This window comes from Dermacentor silvarum, chromosome 11 (genome assembly GCF_013339745.2).
Source record: "Dermacentor silvarum isolate Dsil-2018 chromosome 11, BIME_Dsil_1.4, whole genome shotgun sequence".
Classification (NCBI taxonomy): Eukaryota; Metazoa; Arthropoda; class Arachnida; order Ixodida; family Ixodidae; genus Dermacentor; species Dermacentor silvarum.
Window position 1 is genome coordinate 61,861,089 of NC_051164.1, and position 13,690 is coordinate 61,874,778.

General features: G+C 48.2%; 1 protein-coding gene across 1 annotated transcript in view; it reads left to right on the forward strand.

Moving 5' to 3' along the window:
* The first annotated feature begins 880 nt into the window (after positions 1-880).
* The window catches only part of LOC119433378 (transcription elongation factor SPT5-like), a 164,698-nt gene continuing 151,888 nt past the window's right edge, over positions 881-13,690 (forward strand). Inside the window, 1 exon segment of the mRNA XM_049659186.1 lies at positions 881-976. The gene's annotated coding sequence lies outside the window, so the exon portion shown is untranslated.

The window sequence follows — 13,690 nt, forward strand, 5'->3', positions numbered from 1 at the left end:
GCCCCCCCCCCCCCCCCCCCCCCCCCCCCGTCTTTCTTTATCATAGCATCTTGTCTGGCTTATCAAACCTGCTCTCACGATAAGTGTAGATTTTGTTTTTATTGTAGAACAGTAATGTACTGATACTGCAGCACAACCTATTTTTAATTTTCGCGTTACCTTTAAAAGTAAGCTTCACCTCAAGTGCTCCAATTAAATGCATGAGAGCAAACAACTTGCTTTGCCCGGCATCAGCTACGCCGAAATTCATGAGGTATGTTGCATTAAAAACAAAAATTGAAACAATAAGACTGACTGACTGTAATAGATTTTTGATTTAGACAATCAATTTTACTACAAAAGATTGTCAGGATCGCGAAATTTAGGGAAACTTGAGCTGGACAGCTGACAGCTCGGTAACCCCGAAATAGAAAGTGGCACCTAAATTCTGTGAACTGCAGCTGTTCAGACATCAGAAGCCTGGTAAAATCGATGTCTCTAATAGGCACGCCACCGCTCTAATATCGTGCCACTAATTTGTGAGTATGGGACTTCCGCAAAGCCAATCGTAAACGCTGTAACAATTTCCCCTAAGCTGAAAACTCTTAAACCATTCTTTTTTTTTCAGCGTCATATGCTCTGCATTATTACTTACAGCGCGAACAACCAGCTAGCTACCGTACTACAGTTAACATGCTCTAACACAGAACTTCGATATCTGTTTTTGGCGCAGAACAATGAATTTGTAAAATTTGTGCTTCTGTTTCTGTTTTCTTTGCTTTTACCGCACGGTTGGCCTATAGGGCACCTATTCCGGTTAAATAAGTGCGTGCAGTCCTTATTTGAGAAGAAGCTGCATAAGTGGCCTGTGGATCATGATGAATAATCTTTTATTGAACAGTTGGTGTACTATGGTGGGAGGCCTCCTTTGTCCAGGAAGCCCTGGCGCCCATCCGTCCCTCTTCGCCCGGTCCATCAGCTTGAACTGGTCATTCGGGTGAGTGCTGGTCAGCTGGTGCTCGCACTGCTCGATGAAGGGTTGAGAGTTGGGTGGGGGTGGTAACGGTATGGCGTCTGGACATTCCTGCACATCGTATGGGATAGTGTACATGGGTGACTTATCGCGCATATTTAACTACTCGTATTTAGTCTGTAGGTCGGTCTGAATAGTGGAAATCATAGTTCGCATACGCGCTGTTCGTAAGCAATGGCATCCTTAGAATGGTTTCAAATTTTTGTTGCTAAAAAAACAAAGTTTAGAGGCAAGTAGAGCTTTACCTTGATCGTGGGTGTCAGCCCGCTCACTGTCCAAGAAACTGAGGCTTAGGAAAGGGAAAAAAAAAAAGAAAAAGAAGAAGAAAAAAAAAGCGATCACGACAGCAAGTGAAGCCCACTCTGAAGGCCCGTTACATGACAGGCTGTAACGGATGCGGCCACGTACAATGCCTGGCAAAGTTGACACGTATTGTGACTTTCGCATACTCTGTACTCACAACGGGCGGGATCGTGTGTGCTTGCATTGCATTGGGCTCAATGTAGCTTTCACTAATCATCTCCTATTAATAATTTATTTCTCTATCTATATATCTATTTATTTCAAGCGTACTACCAGCCTCTGGTAAGAGGCCTTGGTCAGGAGCGGTCACAAGACACGCACAGAAAATAATATAGCAATGCATCGAATACAAAGCGCGATGTTCGACAAGAACTTTAACTGAGCAATAAAACAAGTCATGAAGGGCATGGCGTTTGCAGAGAAGATAGTATTTAGACCTGTCAGTAAACTGCTATCAGTTTGCGAAAAACACACGCGCAAAAATAGCTGGAAACCAGAAGAACTATGTGTATACGATATGTAGCAACGGGTGTCGTGAGATATCTCGTTAAATTCTCACAGTGAAGTCGGTGGGTGTAAAAAGACGAAACATTGGCAGAGGCATGAAAAAAAAAAAAAAAGAAAATACATGCGTGGAATCACGGATGTATTGGTGGTATCACATTGGCGCAGGTCTCCAACGTGACACCCGTGGCAGTTCTCGCGACGTCATGCCGCACGTAATTTAATTGCACCCGTGAGCGTTTCGTTAATTTTGAGAAAAGCCGTTACGGAGTTCGTCGAACCTCCGTCACGGTGCACGCATTGAGACATGCGAGATGTTCTCAGACCTTGGGTGAACGCTGCTTTCCATTTTCACCACGAAGGACTTTTCATCGTTTTTTCTTACGTGACACAAACTTTATCAAGTTCTGCCGACTTTATTCCATTCGCGTGTCAATTTTTTTTATTAGTGAGTAGAGAGTGCTTTCTTTATTTCTTTCATGAACGGCTATCTTCGCACGTTAAAAAATCTACAGCTTATTATTTTTTTTACTAATCATTGCATTTTCCACGCTAACCATTTATTAGCGTGCCAAACATCTGGCAAGGCTAACATCTTCCAAGCTCTCACTTAAAATCTACACCGCTCTCTCATTTCCTCTCACACCTCACGCGTTCCTGCACAACATTCAATGTTCTCGCGGAAATAAACGCCACGAATAATTAATTATTCCGCGCCGGTTCGCCATGAGGAAGCTCAGAACAAACGGGAAGACAAATCGGCGGCTACCCCCCCCTATTTGTTCGGAACAATAGGGTTCCCTCGTAATCTCGTAAAGAAAACAGCTCGCCACCGCCATTGTCCCGGCGAGAGCCCGACGCTTCCGCGACGCATACAACTTGCCGCCGAAAGCCGCTACTAATACACAACGAGCGCGCGTAACCCTTTGTTACCTTCGCGCTGGAGGGCGTCGAAGGCGCGCGGCGTTGATGCGAAGCGCGCGCCACTACGGCGACCACTGAGCGCTGAATGATTACGCTGGGGGAACAATGGCGCCCGCTACCCGCTCTGCCTTCCTCCGGTCCCGCTCGCCCGGCAAAAAAAGCCGCGACACGCCCAAACACGTTGGATCCGCGCTGAGCATGTTATAGGTGCAGTATACGGGGAGCGACAAGGCCGTGTGTGTACGAACCGCAATCTCCGAGATCGTTCCAGTAAAGCAAGATAAAGAGAGAGAGAGAGAGAGAGAGAGAGAGAGAGAGAGAGATAGCCAAGTGCAACAGTCAAACTGCATTTGGCATCTTGCGTCATAAGGAGGAAGTGGGGGTTTGGAGGTGGGGACAGGCAATGGACCATTCGAGAGACAAAGGATTCAGGCGATATCTCTTTTTCTTTTTCTTTTCGCCACGTCGTTTGCTGGTCTTCAACTGGCCGCGCCCTCTGAGCAATTTACCGGCACTCGGGACATGTGTATCGGCGCCAAAGGGCTCGTGAAAGCTACTATCGCGATTTTGTCGCGAAAGCTACTGCAAGGGAAATGGCTCGTGAAGAGGATGTCTTAACATCTTAATGACCCTTAGTTTTAAGGTATAATCACGTGGTAAAAAGGGTTAGGCTGAAGAGGATGGAAGAAGGCTGAAGCCAGTGTTATTAAAGAGAAAGTTGGCATCGATCTGTTAGTAAAACAAAGCTACAAGGGAAACCCATGCGGCCTCGTGGGAAAGGAAGCTTAGCTAATCAAAAATATTCGCCCTAGCATACCGGATTCGAACATGGAACCACTGCATTTACGGGGGAGTCACGGTAAGAACAGAGCCGATACGTAGCCATGCCGCTTACACCGCACAGAACCTGTCGTGAACTTGTCGTGAACTTGTGATGGCGCTGCAACCTCTTCCTTCTAGTCTTTTGGCGGCCATTTTCATCCGAGAAGTTCAGTTTTTTTTCGGCGATTCCGGGATTCTAGAGGTCCGCGCAGAGACAGAGAGAGAGAAGTCATAAGGGAAAGGCAGAGAGGTTAACCAGGCTGAGGTCGGTAGGCTACCCTGCACTGGGGAAGGGGGAAAGTGAATTGAAAGAGGAGAAGGAAGAGAGAAGTTGCCTTTGTCCAGGCGACAGTCCGTTCACTCACACCGGTGAGCTCGCTGGCTGCGCGGTACGCAGCAACTGTGGATAAGCGGGGCTGGCTGCGCCGTGCACCGGCATGTACACATTGCCCAAAAGCTGCTTCATTTTCTTAGACAACCATTGCTCGCCGAAGTTTGCGTAAATCCTCATCGGCCAACTAAACTCTGAGACCTTGGCAACAGACGTGCTGGCGCACAAGGTGAACGCCATATTTAGTAACATCGTAGTAACACGGTGGGCAATCGCGCAGAAAACTTAGTGCAAAAGAGAGAAGAACGAAAGAAAGAAAAGGAAAAGAGAGAAGGAAGAAATGAAACAAAGATTTCGCGAGAGTACTATGAGTTTTTCAATTTTATTTACGAGTGCTCACAAATACGCTTCGTAAAATAATAAGTTCACTAATATTTATACTCGGGTAGAAAAACATTAAGATTATCGGCCAGAATGACGAACTATATTCTGGTGCGCATGAAGAGCATGCGTTTCGGTTTCGTGGCTTTGGCTCCATTGCTAAGAAAAGTCTCAGAGTACCTAACAAGAGTTATATGGCCAGGTGTAGGCTAAAAGCAAAACACCCTACACAAGGGCGAGGCCAGCGCCTGTTAATAGCTGCTACTAATTTATTTTGTGACAAAGGTCTAACATCTTTACTTTGGGACCCCTTCCTGTATACTACTGTCTTTGTACTAGTTCACTTATCAATAAAGATGAATGGAATTGAACATTCACTAGTACGACGGAAGAGGTTGTTATACCTAAATCTATCATTTCTGGCATAAATTGGCGCAATATTCAGAGGCTGTGAATTTGAAGTCGAAGAAGGTTTGGAAAACGTGACGTTATGTAAAGATGAGCAGCATTGCGTATTAGACATCATGTTAGCATTATCCAGCTCAATTTGCCGTTATTTATAGCATATTATCGGTTTTTAGGGAAACATCTGGAACTTTCCGCTTTTAGTAAAAGTAACCATGTTTACGGTGTACGCGTAGTGACGGCAATACATCTTTCTCAGTTCGTGGTCACGCGAGCCGTTTCCATAAACGACCGCGGAGACGACGCGAATAGCTGAGCTAGAACGTTAGACCACGGAAAGATCTATAAAAGTAGGCAAGCGATTACGCAACTATATGAGGCACAAATGACGCTACAACCTAAGCAACGTCCATTTCGAGACAGGACACGAAACCGCGCACCCTCGGAAACAAAAGAACAGACAACGACAAAATGACCCCCCGCTCCTTTTTAAAGATCGTTAGAAAGGCCATCGCTGTCTACGGCCCACGTTACAGACAAGGGACACTTAAGAAAACCACTACCTGTATGTCACCGTGCTTTATACACACACGCGCAATAATGGAAAGCGGAGCGATTTGGAGTTGATTCATGGCGGTAGTTCCAAGCCCATAAAAACGAGACGGCCGAGACGACAGGAGGCCAGACACAAAGTGCTTGCCGATCCTTGTGGTGTGGTGGTGCGCGCTGGAAGGGCCTCCATTGCAGAAGCTAAAAGAACGCAGACGGGTCAAGAACGGCAAGAGAACAGAAGGCAGGGCGGCAGTGTGTCAGTGGGCGAAGGGCGTGGCCGTAGACTCTGTCCGCATAAGTCGTCCCGAGTTGCCCGCTGATCTTCAACGCGAGGAACGGGACAAGACGTGACCGGCGCCATGACAGCGATGCCATGCGTGCGTTGTGGGGGTATGTAACAATGGCGAACGGCCCGCCCACCCTCGTTCGCTGCGTTGCTTGCGTGCTCGCGGCTGAGCCCCCGACAGGGAAGATGTATAAAAAAACACGCGCGCTCACTCTCCCCGCAGGACGAGGTTAAAGGGGCCGGACGAGGCGTGCCGTCATTGTTTCTCCACTTACGAGCGGTAGCCGCCAAGCACCCCGCCATCGTAGGAGCGTTGGGGGGTATTGGGCGCGAGGAGTTACGGAGTCGCCATCTGTCGGAAGCGTCGCGCTTGCATTACAACTAGAAGAAAACATAGAAAACACGAAAACCTATGAAGAGTTCATCGAACAATGCCTACAAATGGCAGACAAAACTCTTGGCAAGACAAAAGGGATCACCCAAACACGACCCACACCATGGTTTGATAAGGAAGTTAAAGAAGAAATATCAAAACGCAAAAGCCTATCCAGACTACACCGCCATACAAGCGAAAAGGACACCACAGCAAAAGCCAACGCATGGCAAGCCTACTTAAATCAGAAACAAAAGGTGAAACACTTGGTGGCCGAAAAAGTCGACACCACTTTCAAGCAACAAGAAAGCCATATAATAAAGGAACGAAAGCATTACAGTCAAAGGTTCTGGATGTATATCGACTCCCTACAACCAAAAGAGACCTTACCGAAAACAACTACTTTGCACACAACCTCAGGACTAGTCTTGACAACACGAGAAGAGATGGAAGCATACCTGACATCACACTTCACAACACTCCAAGACAACCCACAAGCGCATGCACCACAGGACATAAACACATCCACTGATAAGATGAACATGAGGAAGCAAGAACATAGTATACTGAACCCAATATCCACAACAGAGCTGAAACGACGCATCAGTGACCTTAAAAACCAAAAAGCAACAGGCCCCGATGATATCCCCAACGAATTTTTAAAAGCACTAAAGACAAAAGCACGAGGAACACTACGACAGTACTTCAACAACATCCTTGAATCGGGCCAAATCCCACCAGCATGGAAAGAGGCAAAAGTGACCCTCATACACAAGGGCAAAGGAAAACCACTTGAACAACTGAATGCCTACCGCCCAATATCTATAATAAGCAATGTCCAAAAACTATTCAGCGCAATCCTAAACCGAAGACTACAAAAGTTATGTGAATCAAATAACATATTCCCAGAATCTCAAAACGGCTTCAGACCAAACCGCAGGACAAGTGACCATATATTCACGCTGACCCAGGCTCTAGAAATGAAAAATAAGGAAAAATCTACGCTCTATCTGGCTTTCCTAGATATGGAAAAAGCCTATGACAGTGTTCCCCACTCGAGGCTTTGGCAAAAACTACAGGGCATCGGATTAGAAAGTAAAGGCATAGACCTCCTCAAGGACCTATACACGGGTTGCACAGCAGTGTACAGGCTAAACGAACTTAGGTCGAAGAAAGTCCAGCAAAAGATAGGACTAAAACAAGGATGTCCCTTGTCCCCAACACTATTTAATGTATACATAACACAACTCCTTCAAACATTAGACATCGAGGGACCAGGCCTCCGACTGTCCACGATAACAACTGACGGGCAGGAGGAATACACCAAGATCTCATGTCTGGCATTTGCCGATGATATTGTGCTGTTAGCAGAATCAGCAGCTGACCTCCAAGACCAGCTTGACATTTGCTCCCGAGTTGCAGGAAACGACCAGCTAAGGTTCAACACTGAAAAAACGCAGTGGTTGGGAATAAACATAAACAACACTGGCAACGAATTCACCCTCCAAGGGAACCTCATCAAAAAAACATCTGAATACAAATACCTCGGTGTAACACTCGGCGACCAACCAAATTATCTAGATCAGCACCAAATCGCCTTAGTCAAAAAATCAAATCGCCTCAAAGGCAACATCTGGAACTTGGCCAGGCACTCGTACAACCCTTACACTGTTGGACGCACACTGTGGAAGGCAATAGCTGTACCAGCGACAACGTACGCAGACGACGCGCTGGCCTACTCCAGCGAAACCATAAAATGCCTGGAGCGCCACCAAATTGAACTGGGCCGCTGGCTGCTGGGGGGAAGCGTGGCTACAGCTAATGCAGCAGTAAGCGGGGAAATGAGCTGGTCCTCATACGAGGCAAGGGAGGCGAGATCCAAACTACAATACGCCGGCAGACTAAAATTCATGGCAAACACAAACTACAGTCGCAGAATATACCTACACCTAAGATACAAAAACATCAAGACGGCTTGGATACGGAAATACACGTCCCTAAACACAAAATACAACCAAAATTCCAAACACCACGAAACAAAAACAGAGACAGAGTGGCGCAAGGCAGTCATCAAAGAAATCAATGACGCCGAAACATCAATATGGCGCACGACAGTAACAAAGAAACAAAGCTTGGCACTCTATCACCAACACAAGCCGGAACCGAGCCCATCACCACACTATCGAGGAGACAGAGGCAGCGCCCTACTGTTTCAAGCCCGCACCGGCGCTCTCCTGACAAACCAACGCCGCCACGAACTATTCGACGTGGATCCGACGTGTCGCTTATGTGGTGCACAAGAAGAAACCCTCATCCACGTCTTACAGCAATGCCCGAGGCTTCCCCCAGACCCCCAACCGTGTACCCTGGCCGAGAGCCTGGCGCTGACCGGTAACACCGAGGAGGAGCGAGCTGCACGCGCCGAAGTCACGAAGACCCGGCTAGAGCAGTGGGAACATCAGGGCAGGTGCGCCGAAAATTCTGGCAAAAAAACAACCAAACAGTCCTTGGACATTCCAGTTACAGCCACCCTGTCACAGTAACGGTTACCGATGCCGGCCACGCCAAATGCGCGAGCCTCTGCCGGCTCCAGCTGATCGCGACCGACGAAGCGGCAACACGGTTTTGGATGGGACGCGCCCACCTGACCCCGGCCTGGCTGGTGGATCGGATTGTGCTGGCTTCGGTGATATCCGAGACGACTGGTGAACAGTAGTGAACCGGGCCAACGAGACGGCCTCAAAGACTGTGACTGCTAGTACACTGTACTGTGACGAACTGTTTATGTTTTTCCTCTCTTTACGTCTCACTTTATTTCCTTTCTTGTTTTTCTACATTTCCTGTGGCGTTGACAAACGCCTGCCCTGCGTCAAAAGGGATCAGGACCACTTACTTACTTACTTACTTACTTACTTGCTTAGTATGAGGGATAACGCGTTGCCCTCCTCATGGGTTTGGCCTATCGGCGTTCAATAAAAGCACCACGCAGGAGCCCTCCTGGACATTTCTGCAAGTACACTCGAAACGAAGGAAGTCGTTTGCTGTCAAAATAATAATCTTGGGCAAAAAGAAAGCGCAGAATGGTTTACAGGCGCTATCTCTTTACCGAATACGTTCAGTTAACGCCCAGTGCGCGCGATCGCCGCGATGGAGTCCCCCGAAACCGGCTTATTGCGTGAAAGGTAGGCAGTCGCTGAGAGCAAACTATGTGAAATATGTTCTTATAGTGGGCTGTCTGTATAACCAAATGGAGCATAACAGAATGAAGCCTCGAATGCCCCACATATGTGACGCAAAGACGGCAACTAGAACCAGAGCTGCACTCCACTGATTCCTCGCCGACCGTTCTCGCTCGCAACATTGCTGGGCCCATGGCCATTGAAAATTGCTCAGCGAAAAGCATTGAACGCACTCGAACATTTTTTTTCGAAGACACGTAGGCATTCTTAACAATTTTACTAGATATCGCACTGAATAGCCACACAGTGTAACTACAACTTGCTTCTATCATTTGTAATTATTAGCGCTTGTATATCACATGTTATACTCTTTTGTGTATTCTGTGTAGTCTCATCTGTTTACATGCTCATCACAGTTTACATCGCGGCTGCTTGTGCGTGTTTGTGACTTTCTTTACAAACTTATTGTGGTGTGACTTGCCTTTGCCTTTTATATTTATATGTTTGTGGGTGTATGGGACTGTGTGCTGTGGATTTCTGGCCCTAGCTGCGACTTTGTTTCTCTTCATTTTCGCACTACCTATATTTTTTACATTGTTGCTTCTGCTATGCAAAAAAAAAAAGCCGTCATCATTAGAGGGTGACTACATCTTTCTTTTTATTTTCATTTCAATAAAAAACACGCAGTTCCGCCCGAAAGGCGAAGCATCGATTGCGATAGCAAACTAGTGGACGGCTATACGAAGTAAGGATAGCAGTTTTATCGGCCGTATAAACTTGTAAACATAGCAATACTAAATTAACAAGCATGGTGTCACGCGCGCACAAGCAAACATGAACGCATGTTGACCGCGGAAACTCGCTGTCGAAACGCCGTAGTGATTCAGCGCGGCAACAGCAGCGAGCGAATTGACCTTCGTCCCGCCGCTCGCATCAACGCGAACTAAGCCGCGAAAACACAGGGCAGGTAGGAAGGACTCTGCCCCCGCCGCAGATGGCTTTCAAGATACAGCCGCCCGGGCGGGAGCGCGCTGTGTAGTACGCGGCCTCCCCCGCCCTCCCTACCCTCCCCCGGATCCTTGCGGCCCGGCGGGCGTGTGCGATCGCCCGGGCGGCGCGGAGTAAACCCCCCCCCCTCCTCCTCCCCCCGCCCCCTCCGGAGCGTTGCGCGCGACTGGAAGACGGCGCGCTTCTTTCCCGCTTCCCGCCCTTGCGTTCGGGATTGAGCCGCGATCGCCGGCGCACCCTCGCACGCTTTCACTCGACACAGAGCCTACGGCTCGCGGCGACGATATTATCGCCCGTGGACATTATACGGAACCCTCACGGCGACGGCAGAAATGCGCCTGGAGTGTCCGTATAATTGCCATCGCAATAAAAGTAAAAAAAAAAAAAAAGCCTCTATGCAGAGATCGCACGGGTTCGCTGCGACCAACTGCGCGTGTGCATGCATGTCCGCGCACAATGTTTCGCTTTCGCTGCGAGCGCGTTTTCGCACCGTTGCGGGGGCAGCAGCGTATGAACATTTGACAGTACGCAAGCAACCATTGTTGCGTGAACGCTATCACAGCTGTTCAAAAGTAATTTCGTTATAACTGGGACTTCGACGCCTACGGCGACTTGCGATGTGACGTCGCGTCGATTCAATCTTTTTTTTTTTCTAAATTCTTGGACGTTTCAATGTCGTTATTTTTCAAGTTGCGTTGCACTGTATGTTTATCGGTCTTCTCTGCGAGCAATTTCCCACTGCATGCTTCTTTTTCCTAATCCAGTACATTCATTGTTTGGTGCTAACAAAAACACGAGCATATGCCATGCCTTTTTTTGAATGTGCTTCTTACCGTTTCCTTTGCATTCTGGTGAACTTGCAAGTACCTAGCATCAACAAGTTCATAGACCAAATCTTCATGACATTAACCGGGCAGCGCGCGCGGGCGAGCTTCGCAGTGCGCGCTTTCTGCTACTCACCGAACATCGCAGCCCTAACGCCGTAGCAGAAATCCCCCTCGCGGAAGTGCTTGCGAGACACCCGAGTTGTAGCCGATGGCTGATTGCCGGTTCTAAGGTTCGTAGTCCAAAGTGCATGCAGCTTCTTGGCCTGTGGGTACGTGTGAAGGCTGACACAGGTCACCGTTGCATACGTCTGGCGCTGCGGCGCCGAGCAGTATAGCCTACCGTGTTGGACGCCTTCAAAGGCAGCCACTATACCTATTATAGTGTTTTCAAGTGTTGTCAAGCAGACACCCGAAGGGTTAAAACCTCCCCACCTAATCAGAACCGCGGCGCCGGAGGGACTTCAAACTTTCGTTTCCAGCTCGCTTCGGCGCTCCCGAAGCAGCCGACGCGGCCGCTGTGTCCACGTGATCGCTCATACCACGTCACGCCAACGGAGGCGCCAGCGTTTCCAGTGGTGGAGCTCGCCCCCAATGCCAATATGCCGAGTGTTTCAGCGAACACTTTCAAAAGATTACAAAGGTTGCCCTTGGCAGATAGCACAATTCTAGTTCATGAACTGGTCTACTCGAGGAGGCGGACATTACTTGCACAAAGAATTGAAATGCGTAATCGATTAATGCACAAACATTCACTAATTAAGTATTTAACTAATTACCTTATGGCCCATATTGCAATTCACAAAGTCTAGCCATGGAGTTCGCAAGGTGGATCTACTTGGAACGAATTCTCAGGATGATACCAGTGCCGAGATATTAATTCGCGATCTTTGCGGAGAAATGCATTGGTGTGTTTCTTGAATTGGTGCGAAATCGTAAAAAAGAAAAAAAAAAAGAAGAAAGAAGGCTTTTTTAATCAGATACGCCTTGTAAACTCACCGGCTATAATTCGTGAATTTCCATATGTGTTTAAAAGTAATGAAGAAGTTAACTAGCAATTTTTGTTAATTAGTCGAACATGTGTTTCGATTTCTCGTGCAAGTAATGTCCGCATCTCTGAACAATCCAGCTGAAGGACTTGAATTATATGTTATCTGCTATACGCGAACTATGTATTCGCAGACATTCCATGCATTCCATGCGTGTCATCGTAAACGGACATAGATTTCGTTTTATGTTATACATAGGGAACGTTCGTGTCAGGAAAGCAAGTTTTGACTGGACTGGACAAACTTTATGTGGGTCCTGCAGGACGCGCTTAGGGCGTAAGCGGGCGTCTCCCGCGTAGGGACCGACAGGGAATACCTGGCGGCCGCTTCGCGGGCCTGCTGGACGGCCCATTGCTGGTCGGCGAGAAGCGAGCTTCTGAGGGACTTCTCCCACTTGTCCGAGGTAGAGTCGGGATGAGCGTTTCTACACTCCCAGAGCATGTGTGCGAGTGTCGCCGTGTATCCGCACGAGGGGCACATGTCGCTGGGGTACGCGTCAGGATAGAGAACGCGGAGTTTGGCGGGGTTCGTACGTGTCTGTTTGTATTAAGCGTAGGGTTAGGAATGCAAGTTTTCTTTCATTTATATAATAAATGAGAAAACATCCGTGAACTGTATCACGGGGAAAATTCCGTGACTTTGCACGTACACTACATCCGCATATATTATAACAAAATATATTATAGTATATGTATTACAGTGTAGCCCCGTGGTTCACATCCCACGGTGGTTCAACCATTACCGTTGCCAGAATTTCCTCTAGCAATATCTATAGTATAAGTTCAGGCACGTCACGACTAAACGTTCATATATCACACGAACATTTCGTCGTGACGTGCCTCTGCTTAAATACACGCACAAAGGAAGGAATGAGCGATTGGACGAACACTATCGTCGCCGGCTCACATCTATACTGTGCGCAGTAAAACAAAGAACTACACAATGAGCGGGCCAGCTCCGGAGCGCTAAACATCATCCGCTCAATTCCTCTCTCGTCTGGAAGTGTTCGCATGCACTCGCGAGCTTCTGCCGGTAGCTCGTCACTGCCCCGGTTCGCGAAGACTTTCTTTTGTCCCCCGCGCGCATTATGTGCACGCCGTCTCGGGCCACGAGAGTATACAGCGCTTTTGTCTGCTCTTGTTTCGCGCTTACAAAAAAGTGACCCGGCCGAGCCGCTTCTTGACACCTCTTTTGTCGCACTCGCTGTGGCTGCGCTCTGGTTTCCCGATAGCTTCTGCGGCGGCGTGCCTTGCGTTGCGCTCCTGTTTAAATGTGCGCACAACCACGGATGTGCTTGCCCGTGTGTGTGTGAGAGTGCCTATGCGTGTCTGAGTGTGTGAGCGTGCGTGCGCGTTTGTGCGCGTGAGCAGTTGCGAACTGCTCGCGAAAGTGGAGCACCCCGCGCATCTTTTTCTCTCCTTCCGTTCGCTGCCTCTTCTTGCACTTCACGAGTCCTCACTATTCATGAAGCTAGCTGTATTCGCAGTGGGAGGTTTTCCGGTGTTCGGTGCTGCATGGCCTCACCTTTTGTTTGTTTGTTTCTTTTTTGTTGTCTCTTCTTTTCTCTCCTTTTTTTTTTTGCGCGTCTTGGCTACATAACGAACTCGCGAAGATTAGCAGGGCCCGCTTTCCTAAGTGACGCTCGTGAGGTCAGGCGGGAGACAAACCAATTTTCACTCACAGGATTGCGCACTATAGCTTCCCACACTTGCTCCTAGCGAAGCTTTCTTTGGTTCT